The sequence below is a fragment of the Mustela lutreola genome, chromosome 8 (assembly GCF_030435805.1).
Source record: "Mustela lutreola isolate mMusLut2 chromosome 8, mMusLut2.pri, whole genome shotgun sequence".
NCBI classification, from domain to species: Eukaryota; Metazoa; Chordata; class Mammalia; order Carnivora; family Mustelidae; genus Mustela; species Mustela lutreola.
The window spans coordinates 19,632,403-19,646,343 of NC_081297.1; the positions used below are offsets into that span (position 1 = coordinate 19,632,403).

General features: G+C 36.3%; 1 protein-coding gene across 19 annotated transcripts in view; it reads right to left on the bottom strand.

Moving 5' to 3' along the window:
• Positions 1 to 13,941, bottom strand: part of MLLT10 (MLLT10 histone lysine methyltransferase DOT1L cofactor) — a 234,733-nt gene that overhangs the window by 163,321 nt on the left and 57,471 nt on the right. Inside the window, exon 3 of one of the 19 annotated variants that reach the window (XM_059183969.1) lies at positions 13,630 to 13,676. The exons of 16 other annotated variants lie outside the window; for them this stretch is intronic. The gene's annotated coding sequence lies outside the window, so the exon portion shown is untranslated. Of the gene's footprint in view, positions 1 to 11,199; positions 11,219 to 11,860; positions 12,629 to 13,629; positions 13,677 to 13,941 lie in introns of those variants that run through there. 2 more of the 19 variants (XM_059183970.1, XM_059183971.1) reach the window with 2 other exon arrangements.

A 13,941-nucleotide genomic window follows, 5' to 3' on the forward strand; every position in this document is an offset into this window, starting at 1 on the left:
ACCATAACAAGTTAAAAAAGAAGAGCAAAATATACACAAAGTAATTAAAAGAAAATAGTAAAGATAAGAGGAGAAATCTATAAAAGAGAAAACAGGGAGACAACTTTAAAAATGAATGAAGCCAAATGTTGTTTTCTTAAAAGAGTAAGCAAAACTAACAAGTTCTATAAATACTGGTCAAGGAAAAAACAAAAAACTGAGAATACAAATCACCAGTATCAACAATAAAAATGAGGTTATCACTACCGACACTACTGATCCAACAAACATTAATAGGATAATAATACTACAAACAACATTATTCCGACAAATTCAACAAGTTACATGACGTAGTCTACTTCTTGACACCAGAACAACACAGGAGCATCTCTACACCTACTTTTCAAAAATAAATTTATCAAGCAAATTCCCAGAAAGTTTTCACTCTAACACCAGAAGGTTTCACTGATAAATTCTATGAAATATTCAAATAAAAAATACCTTTTACATAAATTTAATCATTTTTTTAAAATCAGCCCTTATGCAAGAAATCTGACAAAACCATTACAACTTTTAAAGAAACAGAGAATTAAAGTACATGATACCAATAAGATGTCTGTCAGGAGTTGGAAAAATGAATTCAGTTCCCTAAGAGTTTCTCAGGGTTCATAAAGAAAGTAAAAGCATGTATTAATAGAGGGATTAGAACAGAATGATAAAAAGTTATCTAAGGGAAACCTCTACACGTCTATTAAAATGACCAAACTCCAGACCACTGACAACAAATGCTGGGAAGGATGAGAAGGAACAGGAACTCTCATTCACTGCTAATGGGAGTGCAAATATGTAGTCACTATGAAAACATTTTGGCGGTTTCTTTAAAAAACTAAACATACTCTTACCATATGATCAAGGGAGTATTCCTTATTGTTTCTCTACCCAAAGGAAATAAAAACTTATATCCAGACAAAAACCTGCACATGGATGTTTATAGCAGCTTTATTCATGACTGCCAAAACTCAAAAGCAACCAAGATGTCCTCCTATAGGTGAATACATAAATAAAGTGTGGTACAGTATATCCAGACAAACCAGAAATCAGCACAAACAATAAATGAGCTGTCAACCTATAAAAAGACACAGAGGAAACTTAAGTGAAAGAAATTAATCTGAAAGGCTACATACTGTATGATTACAGCTATATATAGGACATTCCAGAAAATGCAAGACTACGGGGAAAAAAAAAAATCAGTGGTTGCCAGGGATTAGGAGAGAGGGAGGGATGAATAGGCAGAGCACAGAGGATTTTTTAGGGCAGTGAAAATGATGCCCTAAACTGTATGATAAAATAATTACAACACTCTGTGATTTTTTTTTTAAGATTTTGTTTATTTGACAGACAGAGATCACAAGTAGGCAGAGAGGCAGGCAGAGAGAGAGGAGGAAGCAGGCTCCCTGCTGAGCAGAGAGCCCGATGCGGGGCTCAATCCCAGGACCCTGGGATCATGACCTGAGCCGAAAGCAGAGGCTTTAACCCACTGAGCCACCCAGGCGCCCCAATACTCTGTGATATTATAGGTCACTATAAATTTGTCCAAACATACAAAATGTACAACACCAAGAGAGAACTCTAAAGCAAGTAACAGACTTTAGATGATATAAGGTTCATCAATAATAGATGTTCCAATCTGGTAAAGATGTTGATAATGAAGAGACTATGCATGTTGATAATGAAGAGACTATGCTCAATACTGCTGGGAACCTAAAACTGCTCTAAAAAATAGTGTATTATTTAAAAAGTAATCCAAAAGAAGGTAAGAATGAAGAGAAAAATAACATAAAAGTAAAAAGACTGGTGCTTGGGTGGCTCAGTCCATTAAGCGTCTGCCTTCAGCTCAGGTCATGATCTCAGGGTCCTGAAATTAAGCCCCGTATCAGCTCCCTGCTCAGTGGGGAGTCTGCTTCTCCTGCTGCCTCTGCCACCAACTCAAGATCTCTCTCTCTGTCAAAAAAATAAAATCTTTTAAAAAAAGTAAAAGGACAAATAGAAAACATTTAGTAAGATTTAAATCCAAATCCAAATATACAGAGACACAGAGAAATGAAGACAGGCACACACCTATACACATACATTAAATGTAATACACAGACAAAAACGTTGGACTGGTAAAGAGCAACTACTTACCAGCTAACAAGAGAATTCACAAAACTTAAAACTAAAAGAATATACACCATTTGAAAACAAAAGCTAGTAGAAACCTAACACAGTTATGTTAGGATCGGCTGAAACACACTTTGAGTGGTATTCTACAAGGATAAGAAATCGAATTCATGAGGCACCTCGGTGGCTCAGTGGGTTAAAGCCTTTGCCTTCGGCTCAGCTAATGATCCCAGAGTCCTGGGACTGAACCCCACATCGGGCTCTCTGCTCAGCAAGGAGCCTGCTTCCCTTCTTCTCTCTCTGCCTGCCTCTCTGCCTACTTGTGATCTCTGTCAAATAAATTAAATAAAATTTTCAAAAAAAGAAAAAAGAAAGAAATTGAATTTAGGGTTGCCAGGGGGAAGGGAGTATGGAGAGGTTGGTTGGGTTATGGACATTGGGGAGTGTATATGTTACGGTGAGTTCTGTGAAGTGTGTAAGCCTGACGATTCACAGACCTGTACCTCTGGGGCAAATCATACATTATATGTTAATTTAAAAAAAAAAGAAATCCAATTCATAAAGAAAAAATGCAGTGATTCTAAATGTGCATGCACCTAATAACATCAAAATATATAAGGCAAAAACTGAGATTACATAATGACAATGTAAAATATTAACATATCTTCAGTAAATGACAAAATAAGCATTCAACGTAACTGCAAGGATATAGATGATCATAACAATGCAAATATCAAATACAACCTTATGGATATATATAAAACACTGCAATAATCCAAGACTACACATTATAAACCACATATAAAATTCCTTTAAAAACTGACCATATCAAGCCATAAACCAAGTCTCATTTAAAACCCCAGAGGACTGAAATCAAAGACCATGTATTCTGCCAAGATTAAATTCAAAACTGATAATAAAAAGAGAATCCTCATGTATTTGGAAATTAAACAAACCTCTTAATTATGAAAGGGTGAAAACAGTACTTAAAAAAGAAGTTTAGGGAATCCTAGTGGCTCAGTGGGTTAAACCTCTGCCTTGGGCTCAGGTCATGATCTCAGGATCCTGGGATCAAGTCCTGCATCAGGATCTCTGCTCAGCAGGGAGCCTACTACCCCCTCCAGACCCCACCCCCCCCACCTCTCTACCTACTTGTGATCTCTCTCTGGCAAATAAATAAATAAAATCTTTTTAAAAAGGAAGTTTAGGGACGCCTGGGTGGCTCAGTTGGTTGGACGACTGCCTTCGGCTCAGATCATGATCCTGGAGTCCCGGGATCGAGTCCCACATTGGACTCCCAGCTCCATGGGGAGTCTGCTTCTCTCTCTGACCTTCTCCTCATTCATGCTCTCTCTCACTGTCTCTCTCTCAAGTAAATAAATAAAATCTTTAAAAAAAATAAAAATAAAAATAAAAATAAAAAGGAAGTTTAATTTTAATGGAAATTTTATCTAAGTTAGAGGCTAAGTTAAATTTCTCTCCAGAAACACACAATTTGAAAAGTATACACTGGAAAGCCTACAAATTAATGACCTAAATCAAATTTCCATCTTAAAATTTTAGAAGACAGCCAAATACAACTCCCAAGAAAGCAGAAGGAAATAAAAATGTATTTGGAAATTCTTATCTTCTGGGGTGGTTTTTGTTTGGAGGGGGGCTGATAGTGGCTCTTCTAAATGGGTATGCACTGATGTCATTGTGGTTTTAATTTGCATTTCTGTGTTGATTAGTTATGTGCCTGTTGGTCATCTGCATATCATCTTTGGAGCAATGTTTATCCATGCTCTTTGCCCATTCTTAAATTGGTTATTTGCTATTTCTGTTGTTGAATACTAAGAGTTCTTTATATATTATCTCCCATTCCATTGCCTTTTCAATCTACTGACTGGGTTCTGTGATGCACAAAAGTTTGTAAGCTTGTGTGGTCCCACTTGTCTATTTTTTCTTTTTCTATTTTTATCTTTTTTTTCTTTTCTGGCCTATGTATTTGGTATCATATCCAAGAATTCATTTCCAAGCCCAAAGTCGTGAAGCTTTCTCCATATGTTTTCGTCTAGAAATTTCATAATTTTGAGTCTTATGTACCTAAATCTTTGATCTACAATGAGTTAGTATTTGTACATGGTGTTAAGATCAGAGTTCAAGTTCATTCTTTGGCATGTGGATATCCATTTTTCCCAACACTATTTGTTGAAGAACCTGTCCTAACAACTAATTTTACATGTTGATTTTGTATTCTGCAACTCTGCTGAGTTTTTTAGTGCTAAGAGTTTTTCTGTGGAATCTTTAAGGTTTGCGACAAATATGATCATATCATCTGCAAACAAAGATAATTTCACCTCTTCCTTTTCAGACTAGGTGTTTTCAATGTCCTTTTCTTCCCTAAGTACTCTAAGACTCCAATAACATGTTGAACAGCCATGAAGAAAGCAGGCATTCTTGCCATATTATCTGTCTTAGAGGGAAAGTTTTGTCGTTAACTACTAAGAATGATATTAGCTATGGGTTTTCATATATGGCCTCTGTATATATGTTAAGGTAGTTTCCATCCATCCAAGTTTGATAGGTTCATTTATCATGAACAGGTGTTGCTGCATCAATGGAAATTAAATGATCATGTGGGTTTTGTCCTTCATTCTGATAATATGGTGTATTACACATTGATTGAGTTTCATATGCTGAACTATTACATTCCAGCAATAAATCAATCATATACGACCTTTTTAAGATGCTGGTGAATTCAGTTTGCTAGCATTTTGTTGAGGACTTTTACATCCCTATTTATCAGGTATACTGATCTATAGTTTTCTTTTCTTATAAAGCCTTTGTCTGGTTTTTGTTCTCATAATAAGCTTGACCTCATAAAATGAGCTTCAATGACCCCTCTTCAATTTTTTGGGAAGAGTTTCCAGAGAATCAGTTCTCTGGGGAAGCCATCTGGTTCTGGACTTTTCTTTACTGGGGTTTTAAATACTGACTCAATCTCCTTACTAGTTGCTGGTCTGTTCAGATTTTTATTTCCTCATGACTCAATCCAGGTAGGTTGTGTGTTTCTAGGACTTTATCCATTCTTCTAGGTTATTCAACTGTTATCAAATTATTAAATTCTCTAATAATCCTTTTTATTTCTGTGGCATCAGCTGTAATGTGCCCCCTTTCCATTTCTAATTTTAATCATTTCTATACTTTTTTTTTCTTAGTTTTGCTATCAGTGTGGAATATAAAAAATAAATAAATAAAACATGAATAAAGAAAAAAAAGCAACATCAGATCTATAAACATGGAGAACTAATGGCTGTCAGAGGGAAAGAGAGTGGGGGAATGAGCGAAATGGGTAAAAAGGAGTAGGAGATACAGGCTTCCAGTTATGGAATGAATAATTCACAAGAATAAAAGGTACAGCATAGGGAATATGGTCAGTTATGGTGACAGTAGCTAACACTCAACGATGAGTACAGCATAACTTACAGAGAAGTTGAATCACTATGTTGTACACACTGAAACTAATGTAACATTGTATGTCAACTAGACTTAAATAATAAAATAAATGACACCCATGCCATTAAAAAAATCAGCTAACAGTCTATTTTGTTCCCTTTTTTTTTCCAAAAAACCAACCCCTAATTTCACGGATTTTTTTTTCTATTGATTTTCTATCTCTATTCTATTTATCTCCCTTCTTTTATTTCCTTCCTTCAGTTTGCTTTGTGCTTTTTCTTTTTTATCTCGTTTTCTGAGAAGTTAAGTCAAGTTGTTGATTTAAGATCTTTAAGTCATAGGGGCGCCTGGGTGGCTCAGTGGGTTGGGCCACTGCTTTCGGCTCGGGTCATGATCTCAGGGTCCTGGGATCGAGTCCCGCATCGGGCTCTCTGCTCAGCAGGGAGCCTGCTTCCTCCTCTCTCTCTCTCTCTCTCTCTGCCTGCCTCTCTGCCTACTTGTGATCTCTCTCTGTCAAATAAATAAATAAAATCTTTAAAAAAAAAAAAAAAAAAAGATCTTTAAGTCATAGCCAAGAGGAGGGCAAAGTTGTATAAGGTACAAAAAGGGAACAAATGTTATAAGATTAATTATGGAGGGGAGCCCGGGTGGCACAGTAAGTTGGGCATCCAACTCTTCATTTTGGTTCAGGTCATGATCTCAAGGCCATGAGACTGAGGCCCATGTTAGGCTCGCACTTAGCACAGACTCTGCTTCAGATTCTCTCTCCCTCACCCTCTGACCGCCACCCCATACACTCTCTCTCTCAAATAAATAAATAAATCTTTTTTAAAAATTAATTATGGAAGGGTTGGCAGCGGTAGGTTCACGTAGTTCTGTAAACAATTTGGAGAGGCAAATCTGCCTTTAAATGGGCAGGGTAACCAAATGGAATGAGAAAGTGGAGTTTAGATATCCATGTTGGTTTTTTTGCTTCTATAGTGTCTTTTTTAAATTGAAATATAGTTGACATATAATGTATACATAGTTTTAGGTGTACAACATAGTGATTCCACAAGTTTATACCAAATGTCCATGTTAAGTTCATGTACCTATCACACAAGCAGATGATGTGGCAAGAAACAAGAGATTTATGAATCCAGAGTTCAAGAGAAAAGAAAAGGTTAGATATAGAAGTTTGGGTGCTATCAATGTATAGACCACAGATGTTATTAAGCCATAATACTCAGTAAGTTCATTCCAGAAGTAAATGCAGAAGGCCTATACCCTGAAGCACTCTAATATTTAGAGGTCAATGTCTGCAAGAGCAGAGTGGGGAAAAATACAAGGGGAAATCAATAAGGTCGAAGAAAAGAAGAGTGCTGTCCCAGCAAGAAAATGAAGTATTCAAGAAAGAATGATCAAAATTGTCAAATGTTGCTAAAGATGAACTAACATGGGACTTGAGAACTGATTCACCCACATGGAGATCACTGATTACTTTACCAAGAACAGGGCTTGGTTGGGGGCAAGAGATCATGACCTGAGCCGAAGGCAGAGGCTTAACCCACTGAGCCACCCAGGTGCCCCCAAATGTCATTTCTCAGTGGAGTCTTCCCCAATCGCTTTACTTAAATTTTCAAACGCACATTTCAGATTTCGCTCTGCATCCTCTTCTTTACTTTTCTCCATAATACATGGTAAACTGTATTTTATTTAAACTGTACAATTTATTTACCTATTTCATTTATTATCCAACTTGCCCCTTCCAAAATGTAAGTAAACCCTATTGGTCTGTTTTGTTCATGGCTACCTAGAACACTGCACATAGGAGGCAAAACAATAAATATTTGTTTAAAGAATGTCAATTTTCCATAAGCTAATCTACAAATTTAAGAAAAGTATCATCAAAATGCCAAAGGGATTTTTAAAAATTAAACAGCCTGATAATATCATCAGTGATGTCTTGTGGAATTTTTGTATTCCCGGATATGACAACATGAGCAACAGACTTAACCTCTATGGTACTTTTTCCCCAAATCCACCAACCCAAGCTAATTATGAGAAAATACCAGGCGAACCCAGATTGGGGGGCACTGAACATGTACCCAGCCAGTATTCCTCAAGAGTGCTAAGGCAATGAAAAACAAGACTGAGAAATTCTTACAAACAGAAGAGGCATAGAAACATGGCAATTAAATGCAAAAGAACATTAAGGGGGAAAAATGGTTTAAAAAAAATCTGGTAGGAAAAACTCCAGCAATTCATACACAGCAATCCAAAAATGTACCTTGAGGAATTTACCAAGAGAAAACTGAGGTAAGAATATGAAGGAATACTTCACATAAAGGAAATACAAATTATCTTTTAAGCATACGAAAAGTTGATAAACTCTCACAATAACAAATATAAGTTAAAGCAACACTGACATAATTTTTATCTATCACACTGGCAAATATAAAAATATCCTTGATATGGGGCGCCTGGGTGGCTCAGTTGGTTAAGCGGCTGCCTTCAGCTCAGGTCCTGATCCCAGCGTCCTGGGATCAAGTCCCACATCAGGCTCCTTGCTCAGCAGGGAGCCTGCTTCTCTCTGTCTCTTCCTGCCACTCCATCTGCATGTGCTCGCACGCTCTCTCTCTCTGACAAATAAATAAATAAAATCTTTTTAAAATATATATATATATCCTTGATAAAGATGGATGGAAAGGGTTAAAAACTGGACTCAGAATCCTTCCTTCGGGCTCTGGAGGAAAATACAGTAGTTTAACTTCTTGCAACACCAACTCTGAAGATAGATGACAGTACTGTAGGGTGTGACAAGTTATTAGGACATATCTGAGCGTGCTCTGTTTTAGCCTATTGTACTTGGTTGTCAGGAGTCTACACTGTATGACTTACATAATTTATGGCCCGCAGCTACATTAAAACAAAATAGCCAGCCACTTAAAAATACAGAGGCTACATGACTAGCTGGCATTTTTAAGCTGAGGATAACCAAATCTGGTGGCTTCCCCATGCTAATATGACCTGCATTCCCATTAGCTTCTTGTCAATTTTATAACCAAAACAATGAAGACATTAAGACTTGCATCAGAGTTTGGAGGTCTCTGTATTACTGCATTTGTGTACAGTTTCCCTTCAGTAAGTATATTTGGTGTTGGGTAAGCCAATTATGACTTACGAGTCTGATGAAGGATACAAAATTAAAACCCACTTAAATGGTTGTGTAAGTGCTGAGGTAAGTATGATAAGAACAAGTTCTTCTTATGTACTGTGAACAGAGTGTAAATTACTACAATCTCAACAGAGGAGGATTTGGCAAAATCCACTGAAATTACAGATGTTCATAGTCTCTGACCCAGCAATTCCACTAGAAGGAATTTTTGCTATTGCCCAGTATCCATGATTACATTGTACACAGTTAGGCAGTCTCTGCAGTACTTTGTTTAAAAGAAGGAAAGAAAGAAAGAAAGAAAAGAAAGAAAGAAAGGAAGGAAGGAAGGAAGGAAGGAAGGAAGGAAGGAAGGAGAGAAAAATGGGGTGGGTGCCTGGGTGGCTCAGCCGGTTAAGTGTCCAAACTCTTGATTTTGGCTCAGGTCATAACATCAAGCCCAGCGCTGGGCTTCCCGCTGGGCTCCCTCTGCCCCTCACCCACATGTGCACTCTCTCTCTTTAAAAAAGAAAAAAAAGGAGACTGAACAGAGGAAGTCAACTTGAGAAGAAGTGTTGGTGAAAATGAAAAGGAACTGGATCTTTCATACGTTGCTTGTGGGAATGTAAAAATGGTACAGCCACTATGAAAAAGTTTGGTGGTTCCTCAAAAAGTTAAACACAGAATCATTATTTGACCCATCAATGCCACTCCTAGTATATCCCCGCAAAACTGAAAAGAGATAAAACAGATACTTGTACAACCATGTTCGTAGCAGCACTACTCACAACATCCGAAAGGTAGAAACAACACAAATGTCCAAAAACTGGAAGGACCAACATGAGCAATCTCAATCTCTCTTTCTCTCTCTCTCTCTCTCTCTCTCTCACACACACACACACAGAGGAGTTATTATTCAGCCACAAATAGCACTGAAGTACTAATACAGGCTGCAGTACTGATGCACCTGAAAAATATTATGCCAAGAAAGAAACAAGACTCAAAAGGTCATACACTGTGTGATTATTATAGTTATGTAAAATATACAGAATAAGAAAATCCATAAAGACAAAAAGCAGACTGCTGTTTGCCAAGGGCTGGAGGAGAAAGACTAGAAGGCAGAATGTACAGATTCTGTTTATGAAACCATACTTTAAGTTACATAATAAAAATGTTTTGGGAATTAACAGATGTGGTAACTGTGTAACAGGTGAAAAGTAGAAAATGTCACTGAACTGTGTATCTTAAGTTCGTTAAAATGTTATACTATACGAATTTTACCTCAATTTTAAGAAAAAGAGTAAAATATCCTGTCCTTCCTTCACAAACTGCACTTTACAGTAATGGAAGACTTGATAAGGAATTGGTTCTCTTTATAGAAATAATCCTGCTAATACCTAATGACAGAATAACACAATTTTTTTTTTTTTTCAGAATACCACAATTTACTCAACCACTAAATAATGGTCCAGATACCCGTCAAAAAAAAAAAAAAAGCAAATATATGCCTCATGAAGAAAGTATACAACACTATGAGGTATTTTTATAACTGCCCCCACAATAAACTGAGTATGATCAAGCCTCTGAATACATCTAACTACTAATGTACAGAAAATATGGAGCAAAGTAACATGTTCGCACACATAAACACACACACCCCAATTGAGAGGCAATCAATGAATTGTATTGTGGGAAACAATACAAGGCAAATGTCCTAGATTTTTCCATAAGTAAAGTGACAATGGAATTGGGGGAGGGAGGAGTGGTACAAAGAGACCTAAGAAACGTATAAACAATTACAATGTATGCACCTTATGGATCCAGCTTATGGACCTTATTTGGATACTGATTCATTCAAATATAAAAAGAAAACATTTAGGGAGACAATCAGGGAAATCTGAACAAGGACTGAATAGTTGATGGCTTTAAGAAATCCTTGTCAATTTTTTAAGTGTGTGATAATATATTGTGCATTTTTAAAAACATCCATGTGCTAGTGATGCTCACAAAATTCAAAATAAATCAGAATGGCATAGGGAAGGGTTCAGATGTAACAAGACTAGCCACGACTGATCACTGCTAAAGCCAGGTACCTGGGGATTCTCTCTACTTTTATGTATGCTCAATGTTTTGCCTAATAAAATAGGTATATTTTCTAAAATATACCTGTAAAATTTTACCTTAATGTACTTAATACTTATATTTAATACCTAATACTAATGTTAATATTATAAAATAATAAAATAGTAATATTATACTGTTGATATTAATATTAATAACTAATACTTAATATCTCTGATGTCCATTCCCTCATTTTTACCCTCCTATTACTGCTATCTTCAACCTTTCCTTCATCACCAATCTGTCTCTTAAACTTACTGCAATTAAGCAGTTTCATCTCTGTAGGGTTTAGATTCTAAAACAAAAAATAAGCATAACCAAAACTGTCCTTGAAAAATCCCTTAAAATTCCAATTTTGAGCACATTACCCTGTCAGATTTTGTAAGTTCTTCTCATTTTTCTGTAAGGCAGTATCCATCAATAAGCCTCAATTTATTCTGAAATTTCTTCAAGAATGTAGTAACAAACAATCCAATTAAAAATGGGCAGAAGACGTGGACATTCCTCCAAAGAAGACATACAGATGGCCAACCGACACAAGAAAAGATGATTAACATCACTAATCATCAAGGAAATACAAATCAAAACCACAACAACATTTCACCTCACACATGTCAGAATGGCTAAAATCAAAAACACAAAAACAACAAGTGTTAGTGAGGATGTGAAAAAAAAGGGAACTCCTGTGTACTGTTAGTGAAAATGCAAACTGGTGCTGCCACTATGGAAAACAGTATAGAGATTCCACAAAAAAATTAGAAATAGAGACGGCCTGGGTGGCTCAGTGGGTTAAAGCCTCTGCTTTCGGCTCAGGTCATGATCCCAGAGTCCTGGGATCGAGCCCAGCAGGGAGCCTGCTTCCTCCTCTCTCTCTGCCTGCCTCTCTACCTCCTTGTGATCTCTGTCTGTCAAATAAATAAATAAATTCTTTAAAAAAAAAAAATTAGAAATAGAACTGCCATATGATAGAGTAGTATCTATTCACACTATTGGAATACAGAAAATACTAATTTGGAAAGATATATGCACCTTTATATTTATTGCAGCATTATTTGCAACAGCCAAATTATGGAAGCTCCCCAAGTGTCCACCAATAGACGAATGGATAAAGATATGGGGGCACCTGCTGGCTCAGTCAGAAAAGCATGCAACTCTTGATCTTGGAGTTATGAGTTCAAGTCTCATGTTGGGTATAGAGATTACCTAAAATAAGTAAACTTAAAATATATATATATTACATACACATGCACAAACACACAGGAATATTACTCAGCCATTAAAAGAAATGAAAACTTGCCACTTGCAAAAACATGAATGGATCCAGTTATTATAATGCTAAAATGCAGTAAGTCAGTCAGAGAAAGACAAATACCTATTATTTCATTCATATTTGGAATTTAAGGGAAAAAAAAAACGAACAAAGAAAAAAAGACAAATCAAGAAACAGACTCAACTACAGAGAACAAACTGTTGGTGGGGTGGGGGATGTGTGAAATAGGTGAAGGAGATGAAGAGTAACACTTACCCTGATGAGAACTGAGTAATATACAGAATTGCTGAATCATCATATTGTATACCTGAAGCTAATATAACGATGTATGTTAACTATACTGGAATTAAAAGTTTTTTAGTTTTAACAAAAACAAAAGAATGTAAGTAAGTAACATCACCACCTCTTGCCTGGGCCCCTCAATAATATATTTTACATCTTTGTCAATGATAGCTGGGAAAGCCTTACAATCATTCACAAGGATTTCCGTACAGGTTTGTCTAGAACATACACTTGATGAGGAAAATGGCCAACTCAACAATTTTTTTTTCTGAATCTCCTCCCACCCCCAGGCTATATAGCTGATTTCAAGTATGTTAAATGCACTTATGATCCAGCTCTACTGTTCTTTTTTACAGCTGGTCTGGTCTCATATCCTTCCAATCCATTCACCACGATGCTGTTGCCAGAGAGTGACCTTTCTAAAACAGAAATCTCATGTTATTCCTCACCTTCAACGGCTCCCCATAATCAACAGGATCAAGTCCTTAGTACAGAAAAGCCAAGAGGGGTAGGGTAAGAAGGAAGGGACACAAAGCAGATGAGGACGGGGGAGGGGAAGTAATGACAACTTTGCCTATATCGTTAGTTTCACCTCTCAGAAGGCCTGCCATTCAAACTTTATAGTCTAATTCCAAATTATTTTCAATCTTTGATATACTTGTGTCTTTTATCATTTGCTTCTCCTTCTGCCTGTAATAACCCAACCCCACTTCTCACACACGAACCTGTTAAGCTTTTTAAGTATTTACTTACCTTAACAACCGAGAACTATATACAGCAGATGAGACTGAGAGAATTAGAAGCTGCATTGAGAAACTGCTCATCCTGATTACCAAGAAAATAAAACCTAAACTAAAACTTGTAACATATTTCCCAGCATGAAAAAGGGGTGTCAGATATTAAAAAATTGTTATTACAAAAAAAAAAAAAAAAAACCAAAGAAAGAAAAAAGAACAGTTACTATCAATATTGTACCATCAGGTACACTGGTTTTTTTGTTTTTTTTTTTAACTAGTCTAGAAATATAATTAGCATTTCAATAGGAAAATGCATTCCAGGTTCCAAAATAATTTGCAAATCAATTTTGGAACACAGTTTGGTCAGAATATTTTAAATACACATCAAATTTAGACTCTAACAAAGATGGCATTTCAAATCAGTGAAGAAAGATGAACTGTTCAATAAATGGTGATGGGACAAATGGTAGCATTTTAGCATCTAGGAAAAAATAAAGTTGGATCCATACCTCACACTGTATTACCTGGATACATTCCAAATGTATCAAAGATTAAACTGTAAAAAAAAAAAGAAACCATAAAAACACTAGAGGAAAATGTGAAAGAATTCCTTTACTAACTTTGGAGTAGGGAAGGCCTTTCTAACTAATGGTTCAAAATGAAAGACAAGATTAATAAATTCACCTAAATAAAAATAAAAAACTTCTGCATGGTAAAAAGCCCCATAAGCAAAGACTAAACTGGGGGGTAGGGGGGACTAGCCCAACTCCTATCACAAAAGCCTAGTGAATGAGGGGCATCTATGAAAGCTCCAACAAATC